This window comes from Monodon monoceros, unplaced genomic scaffold (assembly GCF_005190385.1).
Source record: "Monodon monoceros isolate NGI ecotype Baffin Bay Population unplaced genomic scaffold, NGI_Narwhal_1 Super_Scaffold_2, whole genome shotgun sequence".
NCBI classification, from domain to species: domain Eukaryota; kingdom Metazoa; phylum Chordata; class Mammalia; order Artiodactyla; family Monodontidae; genus Monodon; species Monodon monoceros.
The window spans coordinates 40,303,233-40,317,383 of record NW_021703776.1 but is presented as its reverse complement, the minus strand read 5'-3'; the positions used below and the strand labels follow the sequence as shown (position 1 = coordinate 40,317,383).

The following is a 14,151-nucleotide window of genomic DNA, read 5'->3' as shown; positions in this document are numbered from 1 at the left end:
CAACAACACGGATGGACCCTGAGGCATTATGTTAAGTGAAACAAGTCAGAAGCAGAAAGGCAAATACTACGTGGCATCACATATTTGAAATCTAAATAAAAAATCAAACTCATAGAACAGTAGAAAAGTGGTTGCCAGGGGCTGGGAGAAATAAGGAAATGTTGGTAAAAGGGCACAAACTTTCAGCTATAAGATGAATAAGATACGAGGATCTAATATATAACATGGTGACTACAGTTGATAACACTATTGTATAACACTACTGTATAACTGAAATTTGCTAAGAAAGGAGAACTTAAATGTTCTCACACACAAAAAGATAAAAATGTGAGGCGATGTATGTGGTAATTAACTAGACAGGGAGGAATCCTCTCAACGTATATCATAATGTGCAATCTAATATCTTTACAATTTTGTCAATTATATCACAATGAAATTGAAAAAAGGAAAAAAAGGAGGCTTGTGTGCTCAATCATTTAAAAAGCAAAAAAAAACATATTTGTAATACACAGGTAATAGAGATACATAAAAAATTAAATACCCAGAAAAGCGTAGAGAATGTCCCCAATAGATTTAACGGTAAAAAGACAAAAATGAACATTGGCGGTTTTTTAAGAGCAATGGGGCCTAACAGGAATGTTATTTTATTAGGAAGCAAGGGATACAAAGTTACAGAGGACAAATATATAATAAATTGAGAGTTTACTACTTACTCCCTAATCATTAGCTTAAAATGCTATTGCAAAAGTGTTTCAAATTAGCAACATGTAAGGATCTGTTCAAAGAAGTAAAATTAATGTTGGTCTGCCCTTGAAATAGTTAACTTATTTCTGTGTTTTCCATAGTTTTAAGCACGGGATCTTTTTAACTTTTAAATTATATAATTTTATAGAGAAATTTTTTCTTTAAAAGATAAATACCTTGTACACCATTCTCACCTCTACTTAATATCAGAATCTGAGTTTTATATTTTGCTCTGTCCTGAATGACAGAAGGCTTTTCTCTCCTTGTTCTCTAGTCTGTACAACTCCCAGCTGCCAGAAGATTATTCCATTCTCATTCCTACTCCCTTGTCTTTCTACAGTCCAATACAAACGCAGAAAAGGAGAAGGAAAAAAAGGCAATGTTGGGCATGTCTTTGATGAGTATAAATTTTTATTGATTTTCTCCATTTCCTACAAGCACACACCTTTGAAAAAAGAGGAAAAAAACCCAAAACACTCCTCTCTTAAGTTTTTATCCTTCTTGGCAGAATGTGGTTTAAAATGTACATACAATAACTTAACTCTCTTTATAGCTCCCTAGATATCTGCAGTTGTTATAACCATCTTTAAATATAACTGCTCCAGCAAGATGTCTTATAGTGTTTCTAAAAGATTTTGTATTTCTAAGACAGAATATTGTATAAAGCCTTTAACATTTGTTTTTTTTAACTGAAAGGAGTTTCATAACAATCATTGTGTACAGTTATAAGCAGAGCTCACAAATAAATTTTGTTTTCAAATAGTAAAGCCAATTTCAAGTAAATGCTTGATTTTATAATATCCTCTACTTGTTTGAAAAGATCCTTGGGCAATGTAAAATAATTTATACCTAAAAGGAGACTTGTGATTATTCAATATATTCCATAGATGTTGCTGCACTATTCAGAACTCGGCACACACTGGGTATTCTGTAAGCATTGAGTGACTTAGTGTGAGCCTCTAACCCTGCAGCTGTCCCATCACGAGGATGAAAGCTTTAATAATTGCTCATTCAGAATTCTTCATTTTTAGCTGACACATTTCCTTTCATTTTACATGGGTCTAGTATCTAATGTTCTGAAAAACTAATAAAATGTGGACCTGTATATTTGTAGAATAAAACTTTTCTATTTTGTCAACCTTTTATTGAAAAAACAAAGCTTTCTGGGTTGGGGTTTGATCTGGGGGCTCATTTGCTGACATTAACTTTAAGGGCACATATTTTTGATATAAGCATGTCCTTTTATTTTTCCCAGATTAACAGATCTTCCAAAGTCTCAACATTTTTTCAAACTGCCACTGGGGAAGTCATAAATTGTTTTATCCTATAATAAGAAATTTATTCTTGTTATAGGGTCTGTTCTTTTTGTTTAGATTGTGGCAAGACAAGATGCGGTTAGGTATATCTAGAATTGATACTTCCAAGGCTGTTTCCACAATCGAAGCAAAATTGAAGACCAAGGCAGTTTCTCATTATTGTTGAGCTGATTAAGAAGATTATTCTGTAAAAAAAAACAACTGAGAAGTAAATAGACACTTAAGGAATGGATAGATCATGTGACATTGAGGTTTTTGCTTAAGTTATCAAAAAAGATTTCAAGTGTGGGATACAACCTAATTTTACACCTTGACATTAATTTTTAATGTTTCCAAATTAAAGTGAACACAAGCTGTTTTGCAAATGCTACTTTCATTGAAAAAAAAAAAAAAAAAAACTCTTGTTCATATATAAAGATGCTGTACTGGTCCACTACTAGAGATGCTCTTAGAGAACTGTTAATCTAGGAGGAAATAATTGTGGGTTTTTTTTTTCCTTACTTCCCTTTGTAAAACAAAAGCAAACATTTGAGACAAAAGGTAGAGTTAGATGTAGAATCACAATCTTATATTCCACTGTTCACTCTTTGCCAGCTCCTGTTTTAATCATTTTAACTATAAGCAACATTGTCCAAATTACACTAAAGCATTTATATGAATTATGAGAAATGTAAAATTCAAGCCATTTTGAAGAGGGAGTTCTGGTTAAGTAACGTGTGTAAGATTACACAGCTATTAAGTAGCAAAAGCAACCTTCAGTCAATCTTAACCACCAAACTGGAAGCTTCCCACATTGAATTCTTGGTACCCTTTGGGGAAAAAATTCTTTGCCTATCATCTTATGGTTCACAGCTTTGTCGTCATTAAAGGAACCTTCCAAGAATTTTCGGAACAAGTGATCTAATATACACAATGATAGGTGTGCATGTCCTGTGTCGGTCCCTGAACAAAGTTTGTAAACACTGTGTTTAAGTACATATGTAGAGCAGTCCACACAATTGCCTCTAACAAGAATACGGCTTTTAGAGTAAAGAGAAACCCTATAAATCCTTCTGATATATTGTCCATCAAAATATTACTTATCTGACACTCATATACACACACCTTTGCATATTTTACATAACCACATACACACATACACACATAATTTAGTCTTACAGAAGTCAGTTCCTTCCATAAACCCAACAGATATGAATCTAGCAAGGGAAAGCAGGAGATGAGAATTTAGCAAAAAAAAATTTGAAAAGCACTACAGCAGGACAAAAAGGGCAGGGGGGGAAACTAGCCGGTAGCTAATTTTTGTGGGTAATTCAAATGTGCTAGGCAATATTCTAAGTGCTTTATATATATTAAGTCATTCAACCCTCACAGCAAGGCATTGAAGATGTATAAATATGTCGCTTTACAAACAACCTCAGGGAGGATAGCTAATATATTCAAAAATCACATGGCTAGGAAATGGTGAAGCCAAGATTTGCATGCAGTCAGTCCGGCTCCATAAACCACATTTTTCACCATTAATGGCCTAGTTTTGTTTAAATCAAGAGTGCAACATCTTCCCAACACATAAGAATATCAACTCTCTAGTGTGTGTGACTGAAAGTACTATCATGGTGATAATGATTTATGCTAGCAAGAACACTGCTTTGTGATAAATCAACAACATTTATTACAAGTCAATGACAATGTAATTTTAAAAGAACCAAATCCAAGTCTGGATTCTTGAACTGTTACTAGAAGACAACCCAGTTTCAATCATGCATTAAATATATTATGATATATTAGCCACAATGTTTAAAATATTTACAGATGCTCCAAACTCCTATACTTAATATCTGATTCTGAATCACCTATTTAAGTACTTAAGTCCCACTATTTCAGCCTGGTATTCTCATGCACAATATCAAAGATACCTAGGGACAAAATAGCAAATGGGAGAAATTTATTTCATGATGCATTTTACAGCCAATTTCAGGAACCAACATGGATGAACTACCATCTACCCTTTATTACCCAAATCTCCCTTCAAATACTCCCAATGATCCTAACATCACTATACATTAAACAGATGAAAATTCCTGTGAAACTATTCAATGTGTTTTATATTTGTCACTAATAGCAGCTTTCATTGTTACTTACCTGGTTTCACATCAAGTCTGTCACATGGTTGGTTAAATTAAGGGCATCATTTTTTACCCAATGCAAAAGGTGTTTTACTTTAAATCATGGTGATTGAAGAGAAATTTAATTAAAGGAGTTTGAAGAGTGGATGAATACTTGTGAAATTTCTAAACCTTATAAAAACTCAAGTGCTTCTAAAGAAAATGGAGTAGTTATTTAACTCATTACTTTATACCAAAATGTATTGATTTCAGTAACAAGTGTTAACACAATCATGTCTTATAAATAATTTAAGTTAACAAGTTTAATATCCTCTTTAATTACAGTTTAAATACAGCCTAGAGTTAAAATACTTAATGATTTAATACATCCACAATCTGATTCCTTTCAAACAGATTGCCAATTTCATTATCATTTATTAAACAATTATTTTCCTATCTATAAAACTTCTCACAGGTGGGATTTTTATTGGCAAATGAATTTCTATACATCTATAGTATCATGTAGATTATAAATGAATAAACAATTATTTCTATAATATTCAGTAAATATTCAGTAAACACCTATAAAGCTATTTAAGAAAAATTGTATGCCAAGTAGTTAATAAATTTGACAAACACCATGTAATTCAGAACTACCTGAGTTTACCAGAATTTCAACATTCAAATATATATACCAGAACATAAAATATTTAATACATCAAGCACTGAAAGTTATAAAATCAGCACTATTAAAAATCACTGAATAGGGCTTCCCTGGTGGCGCAGTGGTTGAGAGTCCGCCTGCCAATGCAGGGGACACGGGTTCGTGCCCCGGCCCGGGAAGATCCCACATGCCGCGGAGCGGCTGGGCCCGTGAGCCATGGCCGCTGAGCCTGCGCGTCTGGAGCCTGTGCTCCGCAACGGGAGAGGCCACAACAGTGAGAGGCCCGCGTACCGCAAAAAAAAAAAAAATAACTGAATAATCAAAATAAGAAAGCTGGTTCAAATCCCTTAAGAATTGTGTGGGGTTTTTTTTAATTCAACAAAAGTTAGAATCTAGAAGATGTTGAAAAAAATGAGTTTTAAGAAAGACTGCCATAATCTACTAAAGAAGGAAAGGATTATTAATAATAATTCCTATGGCTATTTCCAGATAAATGTTCTCTCACATTTTTGAACTATGATTTTATTCCTCTAAACTGAGATAATTTACACAAATGATTTTAAAATATTATTTCCTATTCCTTCATTAAATAAGACTAATATTTTTATCAAATTAAGCTATTCTCACTTCTGTAAAACTGACCCACCCACACACACACACAAAAAATCAAACCTTTGAAATAAAACAAAAACAAGACACTGCCACAGAATCTTAACTTTTTTGGACTGCTTTTTATCATGGAGATTAAAGATGTATGCAAATGTTTTAATCTTCCAGTCCCAGCCCTACCAGTTGATGCAGAACCTTAATCTAAGATTCAGTTATAAAATGGGGGAATAGGACTACATGGCCTGTGAATATACCGTCAACTCAAAATTACCTTTCAGGTTTGTTTTAAACACTTAATTTCAGAAGACAAGATGGGTACAGGAAAGAACTAAGTTTTAAAATATGGAACTCTATAACAACATTTTCACTAAAATTATAATATTTACTGCTCTCCAAAACTTGGGTTATTTTCTCAAAGCAGTAGTTTATTCTATGAAAAGATAATGATACTGTACATCCCAATATGGACACTTAGTTAAAAATATCAAAATATTCTTTCAACTTCAGATGGAATTGCACTGAGCCTTTGCCTCCCACCCTTGGAATTTTTCTCTTTTTTTATTTTTTAATCTCTAATTTAAGAGCTATGAAGCTGTGGAGGGAAAATGAACAAGGAGTCGCAGAAGGTTTTTTTGTCAGATACTACTGATTACATATGTATGGAGAAATAAGCATCCTTGAAATCATGTTTAAAAAGGTAAGAGACTGGAGACAAGAAGATCAAAGAGCTAGATACTTTTTCTTCTTTTAAAGAACAGAAAAATGCACCATGGATATTCATTTTTTTATATATACTGTAGCTCAATTTCTGTGGTTGAACAAGTCATAGTGAGTTGGATGCCTTCTGTTTTGGATGTTTTATTAACTGAGGTTATTTTCCCTGGCATGCAGATACTTATTTGTATAATTTTACTAAAAGTTAAGAAAAAGGCCAAAGTCAAGCCAAGCCTTTTTGTCTATGAGATTATCAAAACCTATCTGCACATTTTTAGAGCCTTCCTAAACCTGTATCACTCCTCTGAAATTTAGTATTTGTCTTTAATTTCATAATACATTGGTTTATTTTCCTCAGACCACTGGAAGTTACAAAGGCAAAGAAAGCAAAAGTGCTATTACTTCTTGGATAGTCACCATTCAAGTACCATTTAAACACCTTCCCAGTGTTTAAAGCCAAAGTAGTGGTTGTGAGATTTCAAATGTTTACATATTATCCACAGCCACATGTGCCTTTGATGTTGGATTATTTGAAAATAATCAACTGGCATTTGGATTTACACATCTGAGCAATCTGACCTTCAAGTATTAGCTCTGCCTTCAACAACTGGACTCCATTTTGAACTTTACCAGAATCTTTTTTCTTTATTTTTCCCCTAAAACTATTTTATATACCTGGCCCATAGAGTCCCGGATTTGTGCCCCTATTTTCATAGCTACATGTTTAGTTGTATCTTTAAGAAGCTGTTTTATTGTGTTTACTATTAAAGGAGTCAGAAGAGACTGATTAGGGAAGCTGAAGCTTCCTTCCTCAGATCTGGGACCAGCAGCCAGAATGAAGGAATCTGATAAATTTATGCTTTTGGTCACCACTTTCTTCTAGCCCAAGCTCAGAAACCTGTTGACTTCTATTGCCTCAGCCCAGTCATTCTGGTAATTCACCTGAACAGATCAGTGAGCACCTAACTGAGCCCAATACTGAACTAGGAGTTACGATATTTGTGTAAAAATCCAAAGTATGAATAACATAGTATTTGCTTACATTGTGGCAGGCACTGTGTTAATAAGATTTGTTTCTCACTATAAGATTTGAGATAAGTACTAATATTATGCTCAGCTACTGATATAGAAACCAAAGCTTTGGACAGATTAAGCACATTGGCCAAGATCCCACAGCTGAGCCAGAGACAAAGCAATTACGGAATAACTGTTTCTTTAAAGAAGTCAGGCTCCTTCGTGAGAATAAAAAACTTTCTCCCACTGTCTTTCAACCTTCTCTGGGCTAGTTCTTTCCCTGCTCCTGGATAAAACCTTAGGAAGTATCCACAGCTTTCCAGTTCCCTTTAATCAAAAGAATATTTTCATTTCACTAGTTAAGATGTCCACTTAACATAATAATCAAAATCTCTAACTTCATAGAAAGGTGAAACTTCCGCTTTTCCCAGCTTGAGCCTATTTCAGACTAAAAAGCCTGTAGTGGTGACCGGATTAGTGCTTTCTTCTCCTTGTCCTTCCCCCTTCACTAGACTGTGACTCCTTAGGGGTCACATGGGGGAAGGGGAAGGTACCACTATCACGTACAGGCAGAGCCCTCTGGGTGACAGAGGACAAATCCTGAGTGGGGAGAAGGAACATATTTGTCCATTTCTCAAAGGACATCCAACTGAACACTGAACTTGCCCTGCCATGAAATATTCCTCTCTGCTGGTGGCTTCCACTCACTTCCCGGGGTCCACCTTTGATCCTCTTGGTTAGAAAAACTTTCAAAATGGCTTCAGGCCAACTTCTTCCCAAGAATCAACCGTCAAATTTATACATCCTTCCCCCACTACATATGTCATTGCAGTTCACTCCTAATGTAGCTTCCTAACTCTGTGCTCAGGCAGGGGCATTTGTCTCATCTTTTCAGACACATGTAAGTGTTAATCTCCAAAACTCCAAGAAACATTACCAAGCCCTATGAATGGATACTTTGAACCTTCTCCAACTTGATTTCAGGTGAGGGGGAAACATTCCCCTTCTTCAAAAAGGCTCTCATTTCATTCCTCCATAGGAAATGGGTAAAGCACTGTTAATTTGACCCAAACAAGCCTCTCCACAGATCTCAACATCCTCATCAAACCTCTAGCTACCCCTAATATATCTTCCTAGTAACTGATAAACTCAATTGAAAACTACATTTTCACTATCTTGTTTCCAAGTCTTATGTGAGTGGTGTAGATCTCCTTTGAAATGTACCCAACACATGGGCACAATTCTTGTATTCCTTAGTTGAAATTCTCTAATGTTTAACACGTGTTATGATATCTTAGAGGTTAAAGAGAAAAGGGAGAATTTCCCCAACGGTAACCTTGGAAATACCTGATGAAGAGGTTTACAGAATCCGATCTGCATAGGCTATCCATCCCACCTAAGCAATTTCAAATAACACCTCATCTAGGGCTGAGATCTCGACTCTAATTATTAATATACACCAGAAAATGGGGTAGCAAACCCCCAATCCTTCAAAATACCATGGATATATGTATATTCATGACCTAATCAGACATCAAATTTTATATTACACTCACCTTCAAGTATATTTACATGTATATATTATAGCAACCATACAAATAAAATATTAATTTATATAATTTATATATTAATTACTATAATTATTATTTAATGATAAAATATCTTAAGTACTCAAAATAAAAATTCATCACAGATGATTCAAGGTAAATTCTAGTGAAATCAGGGAAAACAGTACATCTTAGGCAAAGAAGGGACTCAGGTGAGTCTAATTTTTAGAGGAACTCATCCAGGCGGTCCGAGATACAAGTGAACCAAATTAGAAATTAAAGGTTTAATTAGCATATAAGCTATTTTCACGTAACCCAGGAAGACTTTGAAAGTATTCATTCTTAAACATCTAGGCCCACACACAGTGAATTTGACACATATGTGCCACACTCATGTTTAGACATAATATTTCAACTAAACAACATTTCAAATACAACTCAAAGGTAAATTATTCACCACTCTACCCAGTTTAAACCTATGTTTTACTACTTTTTTGCTTAAGAAAAAAAATTATGACTAAAGAAAAATCTTTGGCAGAAAAGTCAAATACTCAACAGTTTATAAAGTTAGATAACTTACCCAGCCTTTGGTCTAAGAGTATCCAAGGATCTCCTGATGGGGAGGGAAGAGGAAAAGATCATGATCAGAACCACCTGGAAACACCCTGTCCCACCTCAAGCCATTAGGGGTGGGGAAGCCGAATATGCATGTACAGACTGAAAAACAGTTACGTAGCATATTCCCGCTAATCAAACCACTGACACTCTTTTAAGGTTGAGGAAACTGCTCCCAAACTGTTAAGTTACTTGTCTTAGACCACACAATTAGTAAGCAAAACTCCAACAAAAATCTTCAGACTCCTTTTACTCTATCATACATGAAACTGTTGTATCAAAGTAGCTTAGAAAACTAATGCCAAACCTGTAAACTACTTCAGAAAAGTTTCCTTATCCCCGTTTCCCTGCCCCTCCCAGTTCTCCTCTTCCAAATAGGTTACATTCACAGAACTGTTGATAAGTATCTCTCAGTAAAAGATGCACAGCGCCAGGGTTTTCACACAATTAGCAAAGTTAACGTTAACTTTATTTTCATATAATGTCAACAACCCTAGATGCAGGCAAGAGACAATGGGAATTTATTTTTTAAATTTTCAAACGACTTATCCTACCATTTTGTTAACCAGTCCTAGTTTCAGCTGAACAGGATTATTCCATTAAACTAGGTCTGCTTGTCTAATGAGACCCCTCTATATTTTACCCTCAGCATGGCCTTTGTTTTTTCACTGAGTCTAACTTCACGTCATATTTGTTCAAGGGAATAAACGATGACAGCTTGGAATGATGAAACTAGACCATACTAGTTTAAAGTATTTACTGTTTCCATTGGCTCAAATCTCCCCTACTCTCCCCACGGCCTAGTTCACCCCTCCCACGCCCCCCCGAAAAAGATAATAAATGATATGGAGAACTATATTGGAACTTTCAGTTCTTGGGATGTTGTCTAAACAGGCAAAATTTAGAAGCAACAGCGCTGACCGTGAGCTCTTGCCCAAAAAAGCACAGAGCCGAGGCCTTGCGAAGCGCCCTCTGCATGGGCTTTCCGGGGCGGGCACAGGGGGCTGCCCGCGGTGCCCTGGAAGACAGGACAGACAGGAGCGCCAGAGATACTCACTCAGCCTGCGGGCGCAGCGCCGGGGAAGAGGGAGGCCGACACTGACCCGGTCGCGGCGCGGAGCCAGGAGCCAGGCAGGGAACGCGCTCAAGACCTGCGCCCGGGAGTGATGTAGGGGCTGGGCCTGCCTGCCCCGGGCTCTAGACCCCTGCACCACGCCCACCCGCCCACGCCCGGGCCGCGCCTGCGCCGCCCGGGCCGTGCGTCCTAGACGCGCTGCAGCTGCGGCTGGTCCCGGGCCCGTGTCTCCGCCAGACTGACACATCCCTGCCCGGAGGGCGGACCCGCGGCGCGCCCGGCCTCAGCTCGTCCCAGTCCCTGTCCTGTGCACGCTCGTCAGAGCCGCGAGGTCCACGTCTCCTCGCAGGACTCCCACAGCAACCTGTGGCCAGGCTCGGGACCCAAATCCTGGGTCCCAGGAAAGCCCCTTAGTGTCCTGCTCTATTACAGTAGTCCCTTACTTGGAACTTCTACATTTCTTTTCAGACAACAAAGGAAAAGGATAGATAGGTGCAGTAAATGAAAAAATATATATATATATGTTTTACCTTGAAATGACTGCATAGCTGGTTGGTAAGCTTCAGAACTAATCAAGAGAGCTAAATAAAAAAATTAAGGTCTTCTAAGAATTACAGAACTTCATAGCCAAAGCAGACTTAAAGGCCATCTAATCTAACCCTGTCCTCCATCAAAATTTGCGATCAGCAGGTGGTGATCATTGCTGACAACGGTGAAATAACAGTGAAAGGCAGCATGAAGCATAATATGCGTCAATACTTAACACCTGATATAAAGATGGCTGACATTGAAGTTTCACTTTACAAGAGAGAGGCTTAAGTTTCATGTGTATTTGTGTTGTGTACATGTGTATTTCATAATCACCTAGGCACCTCCAGCACAGCAGATCCTATGTGAGCAGAGGGTGATGACCCATGTGATTCTCACAGCCATTCCTCAACATTTACAACACCCTGCACCATACTCCAGCATCTTTTAGAATAGTGAATATCAACTCTGGCTTGTATATAGATACCACCTGTAGAGCTTCAAAAATAAGAGTACCTGGATTCCAGCCCCAGAGATTCTGATTTGTATGGGTGAGGACCCGAATTGTTGTAAAAGCTCCCCAACTGATTCCAATGTACTACCAGGCTTGAAAACAATTATTTTAGGATTTTGGCCTTAAAGACTACAGAAAGTCAGGGTAAAATAAGCAATAACAGAAATTTGGAGGAAGTATTTATATGCTTTAATTTATACACTTTAATCTTAATTTGGAAATTAATATATTTTTGCTTTCATTTTAGCAAAAAGCATATATATAATACGCATATTATATATATATACACACACATATATATTTATATATATAGCCTAAACCAAACGCTAGCTAACCAAATCCAAAACTGTGCTCAAAAGAGAATACAGTATGATCAAATATAATTGACATTATTGATGTATGTAAAGTTTAACATCAAAAATACATATATATCTACAATTCTTCTCATTGATGAATCAAGAAGAAAAATTGTAAGATTATGTTTATGTATGGATAAAAGGAATTTGATACAGTCTATTCCTACATGTAAAAATTATCAGCAAACTGGGAAATCTGTCAGTTTCTACTAATTAAACATACTCCTACCTATGACCCAGAAATCCTGCAATCAGCATATACTCAACTGAAATTAGTCCATATGAAACAACAATGAAGAAACAACAAGAAAACAAGAAACAACAGAAGAAAGAAGAAACAACAAAAAACCCTTGTGCAAGGATATCCAGAGCAGTTTATTCATAATAGCCCTCAGGTGTGTGTTGGAGTCAGCTTGCAGAAGCTCACAAGGAACAATGCAACATTGTTGTTAAGCCATGCAGCTTAAAATTGGCTGTGGTGAAAGTACTTATGCCGGGGAATTGGCAAATGCTACAAATCAGAGTGTACAGTGCTACAAATCCCCCTCCCCCCGAAACCCTCAGCCCTTTACCAGCACACCATTGAATAGCTCCAAACTAAATGTCCATCAACAGAAAATTAGATAAACAAAAGGTGGTGTATTCATAAAATACTGTATGGTGATAAAAAGAACAAATTACTGATGCAATAATATGAATGAATCTCAGAAACATTATGTTGATTGAAGGAAGTCAGACCAAAGGAATACATAACTAACCTGTAATTATCAAATTCAGAATACTGATTACCTCTGGAGGTAAAGTGTTATTGAGTATAAAGGGGCATGGAGAGATTTGGAGAATGGTTAAAATGTTCTACATTTTCATCTAACAGGTAGTGACATGGTTATATGTACGTATAAACATTCACTGAAATGGATACTCAATAAATAAAAATTAAGGTTTAAAAATAGGTTTGTACAAAACATCAAGATTTACAAAGATCTGAGGCAATTTTGAAAAAGTTGACCAAAAAAATCCGTTTGATTCAATCATGTCCTCTGGAATATTAAGACATGTAACAACTACAACAGTAAAAGCATATGGAATAAGCAAAACAGAGAAATAACCTCATGAAAAGAATACAGAGCTCAGCAAGATTTAAACACAATTTTTTTTTTTTTTTTTTATGTGTTATGCGGTCCTCTCACTGTTGTGACCTCTCCCATTGTGCAGCACAGGCTCCGGACGCGCAGGCTCAGCGGCCAAGCTGCTCCGCATGTGGGATCCTCCCAGACCGGGGCACGAACCCGTGTCCCCTGCATCGGCAGGCGGACACTCAACCACTGTGCCACCAGGGAAGCCCCAAAACACAATTTTGATATATGGTAAATAAGGCTCCACAAAGCAATGAGTTATAAAGAGATTATTTAATAGATTATGGAGGGAAAACTGGATATGATTACACAAAGGAAAATAAGACTCAATCATTAACTGACACTGTAAGTAAAATAACGGAGAATATCTTAGTGGCTTCAACATGGGAAAGTACTTCTTAAAGAAAATCCGGAGACTGAAACCCATAAGTCAAAACTTGATGTGTTTGAATAGATCAAAAGTAAAGATTTCTGTTGAATGATAAAGACCACAGAGAAAGGTAGCAGACAGCCAGGAAGAAGCCAATTGCAGTATGTAATACTGCCAAGGGACCAATGTCTAGAACTGTAGTCTTAAGCACAGTAGCCACTAGCCACATGTGACTATTTAAATGTAAATTAGTTGGAGTTAAGTAAAATGAAATATTCACTTCCTTAGTGCCACAAGCCATATTCCAAGTGCTCAATAGTTACATGTGGCCAGTGCTATCAAATTAGACAGAAAGAAATAGAACATTTTTATCACTGCAGAAAGGTCTATTGAACAATGCTAGTCTAGAATATAGGAGTTTCTGCAAATAAACTGGAAAAGGATAGGAAACATGATAGAAAAATTGGCCAAAAAAAAAAAACTTAGACAAAAAAAGACAAGTCACAGAGGAGAAACCCATGTAGTTTACATGTAAATGAGTTTCTCAAATGTACTAGTAATCCAAGAAATGCAAGTTTAAAAGATACTATACTTCACCTATTGAACTGGAAAAATTTGAATGTTGTATATAATACCAAGGGTAGTCAAGGATGTAAAGAACTAGGAAACCTCATGCACAATTTGTTGGAATGTAAATTGTTCTGATTTTACTGGCAAGCAGTTGATCAATATACAGTCAAATTGAATATGTGTATAAATTATGCCCCAGTGGCTCCACCCGCAGAGAAATTCTCTCAGAATTTCACAAAGGTATTTATACAAGGTTATTCATTGTAGTGTTTTATGT

General features: G+C 36.6%; 1 protein-coding gene across 1 annotated transcript in view; it reads right to left on the bottom strand.

The window, feature by feature from the left end:
- Positions 1-10,452, bottom strand: part of THSD7A (thrombospondin type 1 domain containing 7A) — a 713,490-nt gene extending 703,038 nt beyond the window's left edge. Inside the window, exons 1-2 of the mRNA XM_029233858.1 lie at positions 10,383-10,452; positions 9,291-9,323 (exon numbers count right to left, since the gene is read on the bottom strand). The gene's annotated coding sequence lies outside the window, so the exon portion shown is untranslated. The remainder of the gene's footprint in view (positions 1-9,290; positions 9,324-10,382) is intronic.
- Positions 10,453-14,151: the final 3,699 nt, after the last annotated feature.